Source organism: Oratosquilla oratoria, chromosome 17 (assembly GCF_046742065.1).
Source record: "Oratosquilla oratoria isolate Oo_2021 chromosome 17, ASM4674206v1, whole genome shotgun sequence".
Taxonomy (NCBI): domain Eukaryota; kingdom Metazoa; phylum Arthropoda; class Malacostraca; order Stomatopoda; family Squillidae; genus Oratosquilla; species Oratosquilla oratoria.
In genome coordinates this window covers 3,349,716-3,362,215 of record NC_134793.1, presented here as the reverse complement: position 1 = coordinate 3,362,215, position 12,500 = coordinate 3,349,716, and positions in this window count along the sequence as shown.

The window sequence follows — 12,500 nt, the reverse complement described above, 5'->3', positions numbered from 1 at the left end:
GAGAGGGAGAGACGGAGAGAGGGAGAGAGGGAGAGAGGGAGAGACGGAGAGAGGGAGAGACGGAGAGAGAGGGAGAGAGACGGAGAGACGGAGAGAGGGAGAGACGAGGAGACGGGAGAGACGGAGAGAGGGATGGACGGAGAGAGGGATGGACGGAGAGACGGAGAGAGACGGAGAGAGGGAGAGATGTAGAGACGGAGAGACGAGAGGGAGAGACGGAGAGACGGAGAGACGGAGAGGAGAGAGAGGGAGACGGAGGAGGACGAGAGACGGAGAGACGGAGAGACGGAGAGACGGAGAGACGGAGAGACGGAAGACGGAGAGACGGGAGAGACGGAGTGGGAGAGACGGAGAGACGGAGAGACGGAGAGAGACGGGAGAGAGGGAGAGACGGAGAGACGGGAGAGACGGAGGAGAGAGAGAGGGGAGACGGAGAGAGAGGGAGAAACGGAGAGGGAGAAAGGGAGAGAGGGAGACACGGAGAGAGGGAGACGGAGAGAGGGAGACACGAGAGAGAGGGAACAGAGGAGAGAGGGAGGAGGAGAGGAGAGAGGAGAAGCGGAGAGAGGGAGAGACGGAGAGAGGGAGAGACGGAGAGAGGGAGAGACGGAGAGAGGGAGAGAGGGAGAGACGGAGAGAGGGAGAGACGGAGAGAGTGAGAGGGAGAGAGGGAGAGACGGAGAGAGAGAGAGACGGAGAGAGAGAGGGAGAGAGGGAGAGACGGAGAGAGAGAGAGAGGGAGAGACGGAGAGAGGGAGAGAGGGAGGAGAGAGGGAGGAGGAGGAGGAGAGACGGAGAGAGGGAGAGACGGAGAGAGGGAGAGACGGAGAGAGGGAGAGACGGAGAGAGGGAGAGACGGAGAGAGGGAGAGAGGGAGAGACGGAGAGAGGGAGAGACGGAGAGAGGGAGAGACGGAGAGAGGGAGAGACGGAGAGACGGAGAGAGGGAGAGACGGAGAGAGGGAGAGACGGAGAGAGGGAGAGACGGAGAGAGGGAGAGACGGAGAGAGGGAGAGACGGAGAGAGGGAGAGACGGAGAGAGGGAGAGAGGGAGAGAGGGAGAGAGGGAGAGACGGAGAGAGGGAGAGACGGAGAGAGGGAGAGACGGAGAGAGGGAGAGACGGAGAGAGGGAGAGACGGAGAGAGGGAGAGACGGAGAGAGGGAGAGACGGAGAGAGACGGAGAGACGGAGAGAGAGGGAGAGACGGAGAGAGAGAGGGGGAGAGAGGGAGAGACGGAGAGAGGGAGAGACGGAGAGAGGGAGAGACGGAGAGAGGGAGAGACGGAGAGAGGGAGAGAGGGAGAGAGGGAGAGAGGGAGAGAGGGAGAGAGGGAGAGAGGGAGAGAGGGAGAGAGGGAGAGACGGAGAGAGAGAGAGACGGAGAGAGGTAGAGAGAGAGACGGAGAGAGGGAGAGACGGAGAGAGGGAGAGACGGAGAGAGGGAGAAAGGGAAGAGGGAGAGAGGGAGAAAGGGAGAGGGAGAGAGGGAGAGAGGGAGAGAGGGAGGGAGAGGCGGAGAGACGGAGAGACGGAGAGACGGAGAGACGGAGAGACGGAGAGACGGAGAGACGGAGAGACGGAGAGAGGGGGAGAGGGGGAGAGGGAGAGAGGTAGAGAGGGCTCTAGAGAGACAGAGAGAAGCAAAAAGAAAAAAACAGAGAAAGGACAGAGAGAGAGAGAGAGAGAGAGAGAGAGAGAGAGAGAGAGAGAGAGAGAGAGAGAGAGAGAGAGAGGGGGGGGGGCGGAGAGAGAGAGAGAGAGGGAAACGGAGAGAGAGAGAGAGAGGGAAACGGAGAGAGAGAGAGAGGGAAACGGAGAGAGAGAGAGAGGGAAACGGAGAGAGAGAGAGGGAAACGGAGAGAGAGGGAAACGGAGAGAGAGAGGGGGAAACGGAGAGAGAGAGAGGGAAATGGAGAGAGAGAGAGGGGAACGGAGAGAGAGGGAGGGAAACGGAAAGAGAGAGAGATAGGGAAACGGAGAGAGAGAGAGGGAAACTGAGAGAGGGAAACTGAGAGAGGGAAACTGAGAGAGGGAAACTGAGAGAGGGAAACTGAGAGAGGGAAACTGAGAGAGGGAAACTGAGAGAGGGAAACTGAGAGAGGGAAACTGAGAGAGGGAAACTGAGAGAGAGAGAGAGAGAGAGAGAGAAACAGAGAGAGAGAGAGAGAGAGAGAGAGAAACAGAGAAACAGAGAGAGGGGGAAACGGAGAAAGAGAGCGAGAGAGAGAGAGAGGGAAACGGAGAGAGAGAGAGAGAGGGACACGGAGAAAGAGAGATAGAGAGAGAGAGAGGGACACGGAGAAAGAGAGATAGAGAGAGAGATGGTGAAACGGAGAGAGATGGTGAAACGGAGAGAGATGGTGAAACGGAGAGAGATGGTGAAACGGAGAAATAGGGAAGGAGAGAAACACGATCCCTTCCTCTTGTTTAATCAAGAATTTCTTAAATTCTTCAATGGCGGAAGCTGCTTTTCCCCGAGTGAAGTCTTCTGTAATAAAAATACAAACGAGTGCAATCGCTGCCGTCTGCCACTTGCACAATTACGGACTCAAAATCTAAACTGTACGCATGCATATGCATTTATGCTGTGTGTGTGTGTGTGTGTGTGTGTGTGTGTGTGTGTGTGTGTGTGTGTGTGTGTGTGTGTGTGTGTGTGTGTGTGTGTGTGTGTGTGTGTGTGTGTGTGCGTGTGTACGTGTGTACGTGTGTACGTGTGTAGGTGTGTACGTGTACGCGTGCGTCCGTCCGTCCGTCCCTCCGTCCCCATGTATGCATGTATATGTGCGTGTATCTTCGTATATGTGCATGTGTATGTACCTATGTATGTATTATGTATCAATATACACACACGCACACACAAATGCATGCATGCATAGGTAACGAAGCAAAATGCGTCGAGAGGAAATCAACTTCGTTAACCGCCGTGTAGCGCGCATTCCCCTTTCCGACGCTGTCAAGCACCACTTCTCATCAGCTCCTAATTGCTGCCTGCCTCTCTTCGGCGGCCGACTTCGCGAGAAAGCTCCTCTCCCCTCCTGGACGCAGCTCGAAGTCGCGTTCTTCCATGGCCAATCGGTTATGTTTATCAAAGGGTGTGTTCTTTAGCCCAGTAATGTGATGCATACGAATTGTTCAAAACATTTTTTTTTTCTAGATATCAGTGTATAATTATGTATGTATACGTGTATGGTGCATGCATGTATATATAGCATATATTTATCTTTTTATTCACTTATACATCTATTCATTTGTTTATTTTACAGATTTATTTACTACTTATCATTTGTTCATATGTTTATTTGTTTATCTATTTTTATTTCTATGGATGCGTTCTTTACCCAATAAAATGTTGATTGTTATAGATCTACATTAAGGACTGTATGATCAAAGGGATTATCGTAATTTAAGGCAGTATTGTATGTATCTAACTGTTTGGTGTTTGTATCGAAACGGGTATTGGTTGTTTGATATTTGGCCTTTTCGTAATTGGAGACACTGTTGTGATGGATGGTTTCTTATGGGGTGAACCACTGTCACGTTGAAGTACTGGTGCCCGCTGCCAGTATGATGTGCTGGTGCACATTAGCTTTGTTAGATCTCAGTCGTACATAATAAGAAAAATTAAAACTGTTAATGTACCAAGAGTTTTTTTCCCTTATATGGAAGATAGCTTATTCCCACCCATTCCATTCCCCTCCACTACCCTTTCCCCCATATCCATCTTAGCTCCTCATGGATGACAAGTCATCCCGGTTCTCCACCCACTGCCCTGGGTCAGGAGCAATGCAGTAAGGTGCAACACATCCACAGCAAGGTCGCTTCCCTTAATCGGCGACCTCCCCCCCCCGCACACACACCTCTCTGTACCCTCAAGTAGGAAAAAGGAAAACCGAGATATCCATTCGATCTGAAAAATGAAAAAATAAATTGTTTAAACAGTCCGATCGGGTAGGCCTACAGCACGAGATTGACTGGGCAAGTTGACGCCAAGGGCTCAAGTCTACCAGTGTCAGTTCCAAGAGAAATTGAAATAGTATTCATAAAACAATGGTAAACAAATAAATCGTTCACACTAGAAGAAGTAGCTATCATTATTAGAAGTAATTAAAACTGAAGATTGAGCTGTGTAATGCATGTTGATCCTTGCTGTCGGGAGATTAAATTTGTCGAAAATTGGACTATTTGCCATTTTCTTTCTTCCATTTTAAGATTTGAAAGCACTCTTCAGTGGAATTGTTTTAATTATCGTATACAAACGGAATTTCATAGAACGGGCCTTGGGTGCACGTGGATTGTCATTGGGAAAAAAATCGTGAATTAGATGAATAATTAACAACGTTAGGTTGCCTACGATCACGTGTAGAATAGCGATTATCATTACCTTAAAGAGAGGAAGAAACTTTCCTATGTGCTTTCTTCCTTTTGAAACAATATTTGTACGTATGGCGCTGTTTGAGACAATACTTGCAAGTTACTGGTACACTATCAGAAGTGTACCAGTATTATCTAACTATACCTATGCATTTCTTTATGTATTTTATTTGTTATTTACATTATTATAGTTTTTATTTATTCATTTATCATTATTATGACTTTTTTCGCATCCGACATAGATATGAACCAAAATGTCTCCTGTCGGCATGCTCCGCCATTGTAATCCTTTGAATGAGCTTCTAAATTTTGAGAAACAGGAGAAAGAGAAGGTCGAACAACCGGTGCCTTGAGAGCAGGGTGAAGTGGCAATCCATAAAAATTTTGCCAATTTTAGCACCAAACTCAAATAGTGTGTTAGAAGAACTGAATTCTAATGATGAAGCAATGCGGTGTTCTTGAGGATTGAGTATTTGTATAAAATGTTGAAATTCCAATTCATGCATACATATACCAAGGGCTACTTCCCCTTTACAAGGGAGGTAGCTAAAAAACAAAGGCATATAATCCACTCTCACCCATTCCATCCCCACATACTCTATTCCCATTCACCCCCTTCCCTCTCTCTTATCTTGGCTCCACCTAGATGATGGGTCATCCCTGCATGTCGCTCACTGCCATGGGTCAGAAGCAGTGTAGCAAGACGCAACACACCCACAGAGAAGACGGGAATAAATCCTTCGGGCTACATAAAAATATCGTTCACCCCATCCCCCCCCCACTCCCATGCACCACAGCATTATCCATGCACAACCATTCTCCATTCACCCTACCTCATGTCTTCTCAAATCCTTTTTCCCCTTGCCCCTTTAGTTCATCCATCCATCTCATCCTAGGTCGCCCCCTCATGTTTACTCCTACTTCTGCCTTCCACACCTCATTCACTAATTTTTCTTCCCTCATTCTTTCCATGTATCCAGATCACCCCAATAATTTTTCATCATCCCTATCTCCCAACCCCCTTTCCACCCCCGTTTTACTCCTCGCCTCCTCATTTCTCTATCCAGCCTAGAACCTCCTGTCATACTTCTCAGGCACCTCATCTCAAACACATTCTTCCACTCTGAACTTACCTTTACCTAAAAAATGATCTGATATTCCCCAACTCTCTCCCCTTAGAACATGTACATCCAAAACTCTTCCTACTATTCTCCTGGTTAACACTGTAGTCCATTAGTGCCATATCTACCACACTTCTATCCACCACCCTCTCCCATGTGTACTTGTGCTTAACTTTCTTCCTAAAAACTGTATTTGCTATCATCATCTCTTCTAGACACATCTTCATCATCAACTCTCCACTAAGATTATTTTTCCCGGAACTCCACACTTCCCAACCACTTCATTTATTGGTTGATTTCTTATCCTAGCATTAAGAACTCTCAATACTAGTACATTGACATTTCTCCCTAATCTCTTTATGCACTCGTTTAAATCTACACAAAAAGCCTTTATTTCCTCAACACTCTTCTCACTACCAGCCCCATATGCACTTACAAAAACCCACATCTCCCTTTCCAGTTTCACCTTCATCTACATTAACCTTGAAGAAACCTCCTTCCACTCCACCACATGTTTCCCTATCTCTTCACTTACTAGTATAGACACCCCTTCTCTCCCTCGCCCTCTCTTCACTCCCAAACTCAAATTCGCCCCTCCCTTTCAACTTAGTTTCACACAATGCCAACACATCTATCTTCTCACAAACATACTGTCTATCTCTTCCCCTTTACTCTCATCTGTACTATATCGATGCACATTAAAAAGCCCAAACCTTAGAGCTCTGGTTGAAAAACTCATCCCAGACCCTCTAATTTTTTTTTAATGTCCCCTATGAAGTTTAATTTACTTTTACTTATGGCATCATCTTTAAACCATTCTGCCGAAGCAAGTTATTCATTTGCCTCATTTGCTATGTCTGCTGCTTGAGCTTGACCCTGTAAATAATCAACACTTCCGAGCTGGGTAGTAAAAATATCAGCTTGCTTAAAGACCCATTGGAAAGAATCATAAATACGAGTAGAGCCAAAATCACTCAGGAAATGTCTCTTAAATTTATCATGATCATCTCCAAGGGCAATAAAAGCCGTTGTACGCAGCATTTCAGACGCCAATGAATATGTTTTAAGTTGAGACCGGATAGATGCTATACAATCCGAACCAGTCGTTATGTTAGAATATCTCAGTTCATCTTAGCACATTGACAAGAATGATAATGATGAATATGAATGACCCTCGTCACTAAATAGCTTAATAGAAGGTTGTTGATGAGGGAGTTTAATTGTAGTGTCTGTTAATGTATGAGTAGAAGGGGTGGAAGTAGTGGGTGCTTCAACTTTGTATCAGGCATTGTTTTATTAGAAGTGGTACTTCTCGGAATATAATTGTGATTTTATCACAAAATAAATAATGTAATGTAATGCATCAAAAATTCTACTTCACCGTGACAATGATATCATTAGTTAATGCGCCACCTAGTGGGGGACGCCGGCTTTGTCTTCGACGGTTGACTTGAATTAGCTAGCTTCCGTTTGTCGTCTAAGTTCATTAATTGCTAAACTACCCTTTTTGTTTTTGGTTAAAGTCCATTTGAAGTTATGTATTTCTTAATCACGTGAGCAGAGGAAACTATCCTTAACATTAAATTAGAGAAGAAATTTGTTATATACAACACTGCCATTCTAAAGGACAGTAGTAATTGAAAATAAATGTAGAAAAAGATACTCAACTCAGGCCATGTTAATAAGTGCTGGTTGGAAGTCGTGGGCCAAATATACACTAGTTACACGCTGCCTGTATACGTTGCTATCATGGTGTTACAATCATGATGTGACGAATCACTTGAGACTCCATAAAATAGTAGTTTTTTTGAAGCCATGGGTCGAATCATCACTGCCGGTCGGAAGTCGTAGCTGCCACCATGTGTGCTGGATGGTTTCTAATATGGTGAGCCACTGTCACGTTAAGATGCTGGTGCCCGCTGCCAGTATGATGCGCTGGTGCACATTTGGCTTGGTCAAATCTCAGTCGTACATGATGGGATAAATTAAAAATAAATTGTTCAAACAGTCCGACCAAGGTAGGCCTAGAGCACGAGGGCGACAGATCAAATAAACGCCGAAAACTCAAGTCCACAAGTGTGTCGGTCACGACTGGGCTGCGCCGTTCCCACCTCCGTTCCTACGTCTGATGCCAGATCCCTCTGGTTCGATAATATATTCTGCGCAAAATATTTTACACCTCGCTCCTAAGTGGTCACCCATTTACGGTTTTCAAACGAGACACCGCTACACTTTTCCTTGGGTGAAAAGAAGGTATCTGTTTAGGATAGTGCAGTAAAAAAAAAAAAAAAAAAAAAAAAAAGAAGAAGAAAAAACAAAAAAAAGCGAATGTCAGGAGGCTGTATGTCAAAAAGAAAGGTAAACGTCATTTTCTTTGAGGTTGAATGTGTCAGACCCGGGCGGTGGGCAGGACACTGTGATGATCCTTCAACCACAAGTAGCTAAGATAAAAGGGAAACAAGAGTTTTGAGTGAGAGTGGAATGGTGGCAGTGGTTGTGTGCCTTTGACTTAGCTACCTTCATTGTTAGGGAGAAGAAGCCCTTGGTATAGAGACAGATGAATGTGTCAGACCTTCGGTGTCACGGTTCGTACATATTTCCTAAATGAACGTTCATATGAAATCATAGGCTCCAAAAGCTTTGTTCCAGAAAGCTTGGGATCTGAAGGAAATGAAGTAAATATACAAGTACAATACAGGTAAATAGATAAATAGATGAAGAGATAGGTAATTAGATGACAATTTATTAGATGGATGAGCGAATGAATGAATGAATGAATATATGGATTGAAAGATGAATGGGTAGGTGGATAAATGAATACGTGGGTAAATGGATAAACAAATGAAATATACAAAAAAAAAAATTACTAGAAGAACTGTGATTATAGAGTTACAAAAAAAAAATGGATATTGGAATTGCTCGCAATCACATCCAGAGACGAAAAGACGTAAAAATAGTAACTAGAGGGTGCAGCTATGTACGTTCGTCCTTCTTCAAGTTGGCTGACAGAATGTATAATTCAAGAATCCCCAAACACTCGTCGTGATGAATTTTGTGAACGTGTTTGACAGCGTCCTTTACCAACTGCGAGAGAAAGTGAGGAGCGTGGACCGGGAGACGCGTAGCTGATGCTAAGCAGTCACATTTGCTCTGTGCGACGATTAATTTAATGCCCTAATCTGTCTAAATCTTGACTAGCTTGAGCCGGATTCAACAAGGTGTTTTTAATTATCCTAAATCCACTGCGATAGCTCGTGTTTCAATAAATGTATAGGTGCATGTAAATAATAACTTTCATGTATATATGCACAGCTACATCCACTGAAACCGATATAGTGTCTAATGTATTCTAGGGAGCACTGGGTTTTGCAAGTCGTAGATTTACAATGTAAAGTCTCTTAAGACCTCGCACGGTTAATCGAACCATAGATATTGTAGGTAAATGTACAAGCTCCCTCTAGTTGTGTGGACGAGACGGGCTACTGTAGAACCTAGAAAGTCAAGCTACGAACGGGGAAACCAACTCGTTATCTGCTCTGTACTTCGATCACGTATGAAACTTAATTGGCAATTAATTAAAGGAAAATGTCGCCCCCAGGGTACTTGTGGCCCTAATTATAGAGGAAAACCATGCAACATCAACATTTCTGTGATAGAATCTATAACCTTTTTACTATTTTTAATGACTTCAATACGATGTCCTGCAATGAGTAAAGCATATTTTAGTTTTGTTAAGTGTAGGGATTTTTTTTTCACCAATCCTACATTTTCACTTCCATTTTATATATATGTATATATATATATATATATATATATATATATATATATATATATATATGTGTGTGTGTGTGTGTGTGTATGTGTGTAAAAGAGGTGTGGAAGGCAGAGGTGGAGGGGCTAAACTTGAGGGGACGACCGAGGATAAGATGTTGAGAAAGGTAGAGAGAAGACAGGAGATAGGGATGAGTGGAGAACGACTGTGTATGGATGATACTGTTATGCAAGGAAGGGAGGGATGGAAGATGGAAGGGGGTAGGGGTGCTTTTGTGTGAATGATATTTTGATACAGCCTGAAGGGATTTCTCCCCATCTTTACTTTTTCTGCATGGAAAGACGGGGTGGGGTGGATCGCCGATTAAATGAAGCGGCCTTACTGTGGATGTACTGTGTCTTGCTGCTTTACGGTTGACCAAGGGCAGATGGCGGATACAGGAATGACCCGTCATCCATGAGGAGTTGAGATGGGAGGGGTGGGGGTGGGTGGTTTTGACTTGGCTACCTCCTTTATAAAGAGGAAATAGTTCTCGGTTGTATATATGTATATATATATATATATATATATATATATATATATATATATATATATATATATATATATATATAAGCGGAATAGGAAACACAGGAGTCTTAGTCTTGAGTTTATTCCTGACTAGTTTCGCAGGTATGCTTTTTCAAAGGAATATGTGTACAAACGGGCTGTGGGCATTATATACATGGGGTGGACCTCACCACCTCTCCGAGTTACCATAGTTGGTGGCGAATGTGAACATCACATTGTGGCTCACGTAACAATGAAGACATTTTTACAATTAAATATGATAACACTAATACCAAAGAAATTATTAATAGAAAATGTAACAATAGTAATGATAACGATGAAGATAAATATTTAAATAATAATATTAACAATAATAACAAAAATGATAGTAGCAATACAGGAAATAATAACAATAATAAAAACAATAATAAAAATAAAAATTATAATACTAATAACCAAGAAATAAAAATTATTAATAGTAATTATGACAATAATAGTGAAAACAATGATAATAAAAACGAAAAATTAATTAAATATTTAAATAGTAACAATAATAATAACAATAATAATAATAAAGATAATGAAAGTAATAATAATAATGATGGTAATAATAAAAATAAAAATGTAATCATAAAATTATAAATATATATAATGATAGAAATAATAAATAATAGTTACAATAACAATGATAATAATAATAGTGTTGAAAATAAATAGTAACAAATAGCATTAAAAGAATAAATCATGATAAAAAGTTGGGGCAAGGTAGCATGGAGGAACTTCAGAGTGAAAGGAAGAAAGCTGGAGAGGGTAGGCCGAAGTGGGAAAAAGTGGGAAGCCATTCTTGGAGGGCAAGTGTCGCGGTAGATTTTGTCCATTTCAAGTCACCAGTTCTCTTGTTTGTGTTTTTGTGGTTGGCAATGTAAAGTGATTCAATTATTTTCCGTTGTTTCTTGTGTAGTCCTTTAGCTAGAATGGTGGAACCCTCCCAGTTAGGCAAATGTCCCTCTGTGTCAATGTGGTTAACTAGAGCGTTGGTTTCTCGGTGGTGTCTAATGTCCGCTTTGTGTTCCTTGAGTCTGTTGTTAAGTCCTCTGTATGTCTCTCCGTAGTATGCACAGTCACATCCTTTGCAGGGAATTTTGTAAACGACGCTATTGTCACGGTTCGTCTTGGTTCTGTTGGTGGTCAAGTGTCCTATTTTCTTCCCTGTGTCATTTACTATGATGAGTCCTGTCTGTCTCAACGTTTTGGAAAGCATGTGAGAGAGGCCAGAGTTAGGAACCACAAGGTATCGTAAATTTGTCCTCTCTTCACATCCTTTCCTCTGTCTGATTTTAATGGCTTTCCGTAGTGACGTCCCTAACATGCCCTCTGGGTACCTTAGGTTCCTGAACGCAGCGGTTACGTATTCAATTTCCTCTTGTAAATACTCTTCGCTGCATATTCTAAGAGCCCTAAGGTAAAACCCAATGATAACCCCTGATTTGGTCTTCTCGTCATGTGCGCTAAAATAGTGGATGAAGTCGTCTTTGTTTGTCGGTTTACGGTATACCTTGAACCTAGCGCTGCTGTCCGATCTGATGACGACAGCGTCTAGGAAAGGTAGGGAACCGTTGGTCTCTTCCTCTACTGTGAATTTAATTCTTTTGTCCACGTTGTTCAGTTGTTCCAGTATGTTTCTTGTGTCGTTTGTTTTGTGTGAAATGAAGAGGATGTCGTCAACATAACGGTACCACTTGGAGTTAGCTGGGACGATATGCAGAAGGTGGTCCCTTTCCAAAGTCTCCATGTAGAGCGATGCTGCCACCGCACTCAATGGAGACCCCATTGGAAGCCCCTCATGTTGTCTGTATTCCTGCTTGTTAAAAACAAAAGAACCAAATTTTATGCACTTATCCACCAACTCCAAGTAGTCACGCTTGTTGATGGGTAAGTTGTCGGTGTCAATGTGTTGTACTGTTTCTTTAACAGCCCGAAGGGCACCGTCTATTGTTACGTTTGTGTAGAGGGAAGTGATGTCAAAGCTTATCAGGCGTTGGTCTGTGAAGTCAAATGTGTTGAGTTTGTCTATTAGGTCGGAGGAGTTTCTAAGGTGTGTTCCGCTAATGCTACCTAAGGAGGATGAAAGAGGTTTGGCTAATAGCTTGGCTAGTCTATGTGGTGCGCTACCTATGCCAGAAGTTATAGGTCGGAGGGGAATGTCCTGTTTGTGGATTTTCGGAAGTCCTTTCATGGATGGGATTGTTGGGTCTTCCTCTAGGAGGTAGAGGAGTCTTTTTCCCTTTTCGGTTCTTTTGAGGATTTTTCTGATGTCGGTGTTGAACTTCTTGGCTTCTTTGCTGGCTGTACCGTCCCTTTGTTTACAATATGTGGATTGGTCAGAGAGTAAACGTTACATTTTGTTGGTGTAAACCCTCTTGTTCATGATGACAACGCCACCTCCTTTGTCGGCGGTCGTGATGATGATGTCGTCATTGTTAAGGAGTTCTTGAAGGGCGCGAACGTATCTCCTGGGGATGGTCTTGCTGTTGTCCCTGGCTGCAATGGAACAGCATAATAGAACACCTTGTTTGAAGCCGGACTCGATGTCGCTGTCCTTCCAGTTGTAGTTCTTCCCTATGTAGTCGTTCAATTTCTTTGGGTTTATGTTGGTGCTGAATTTTAGACCAAGGGAGAGGGCTTCCATT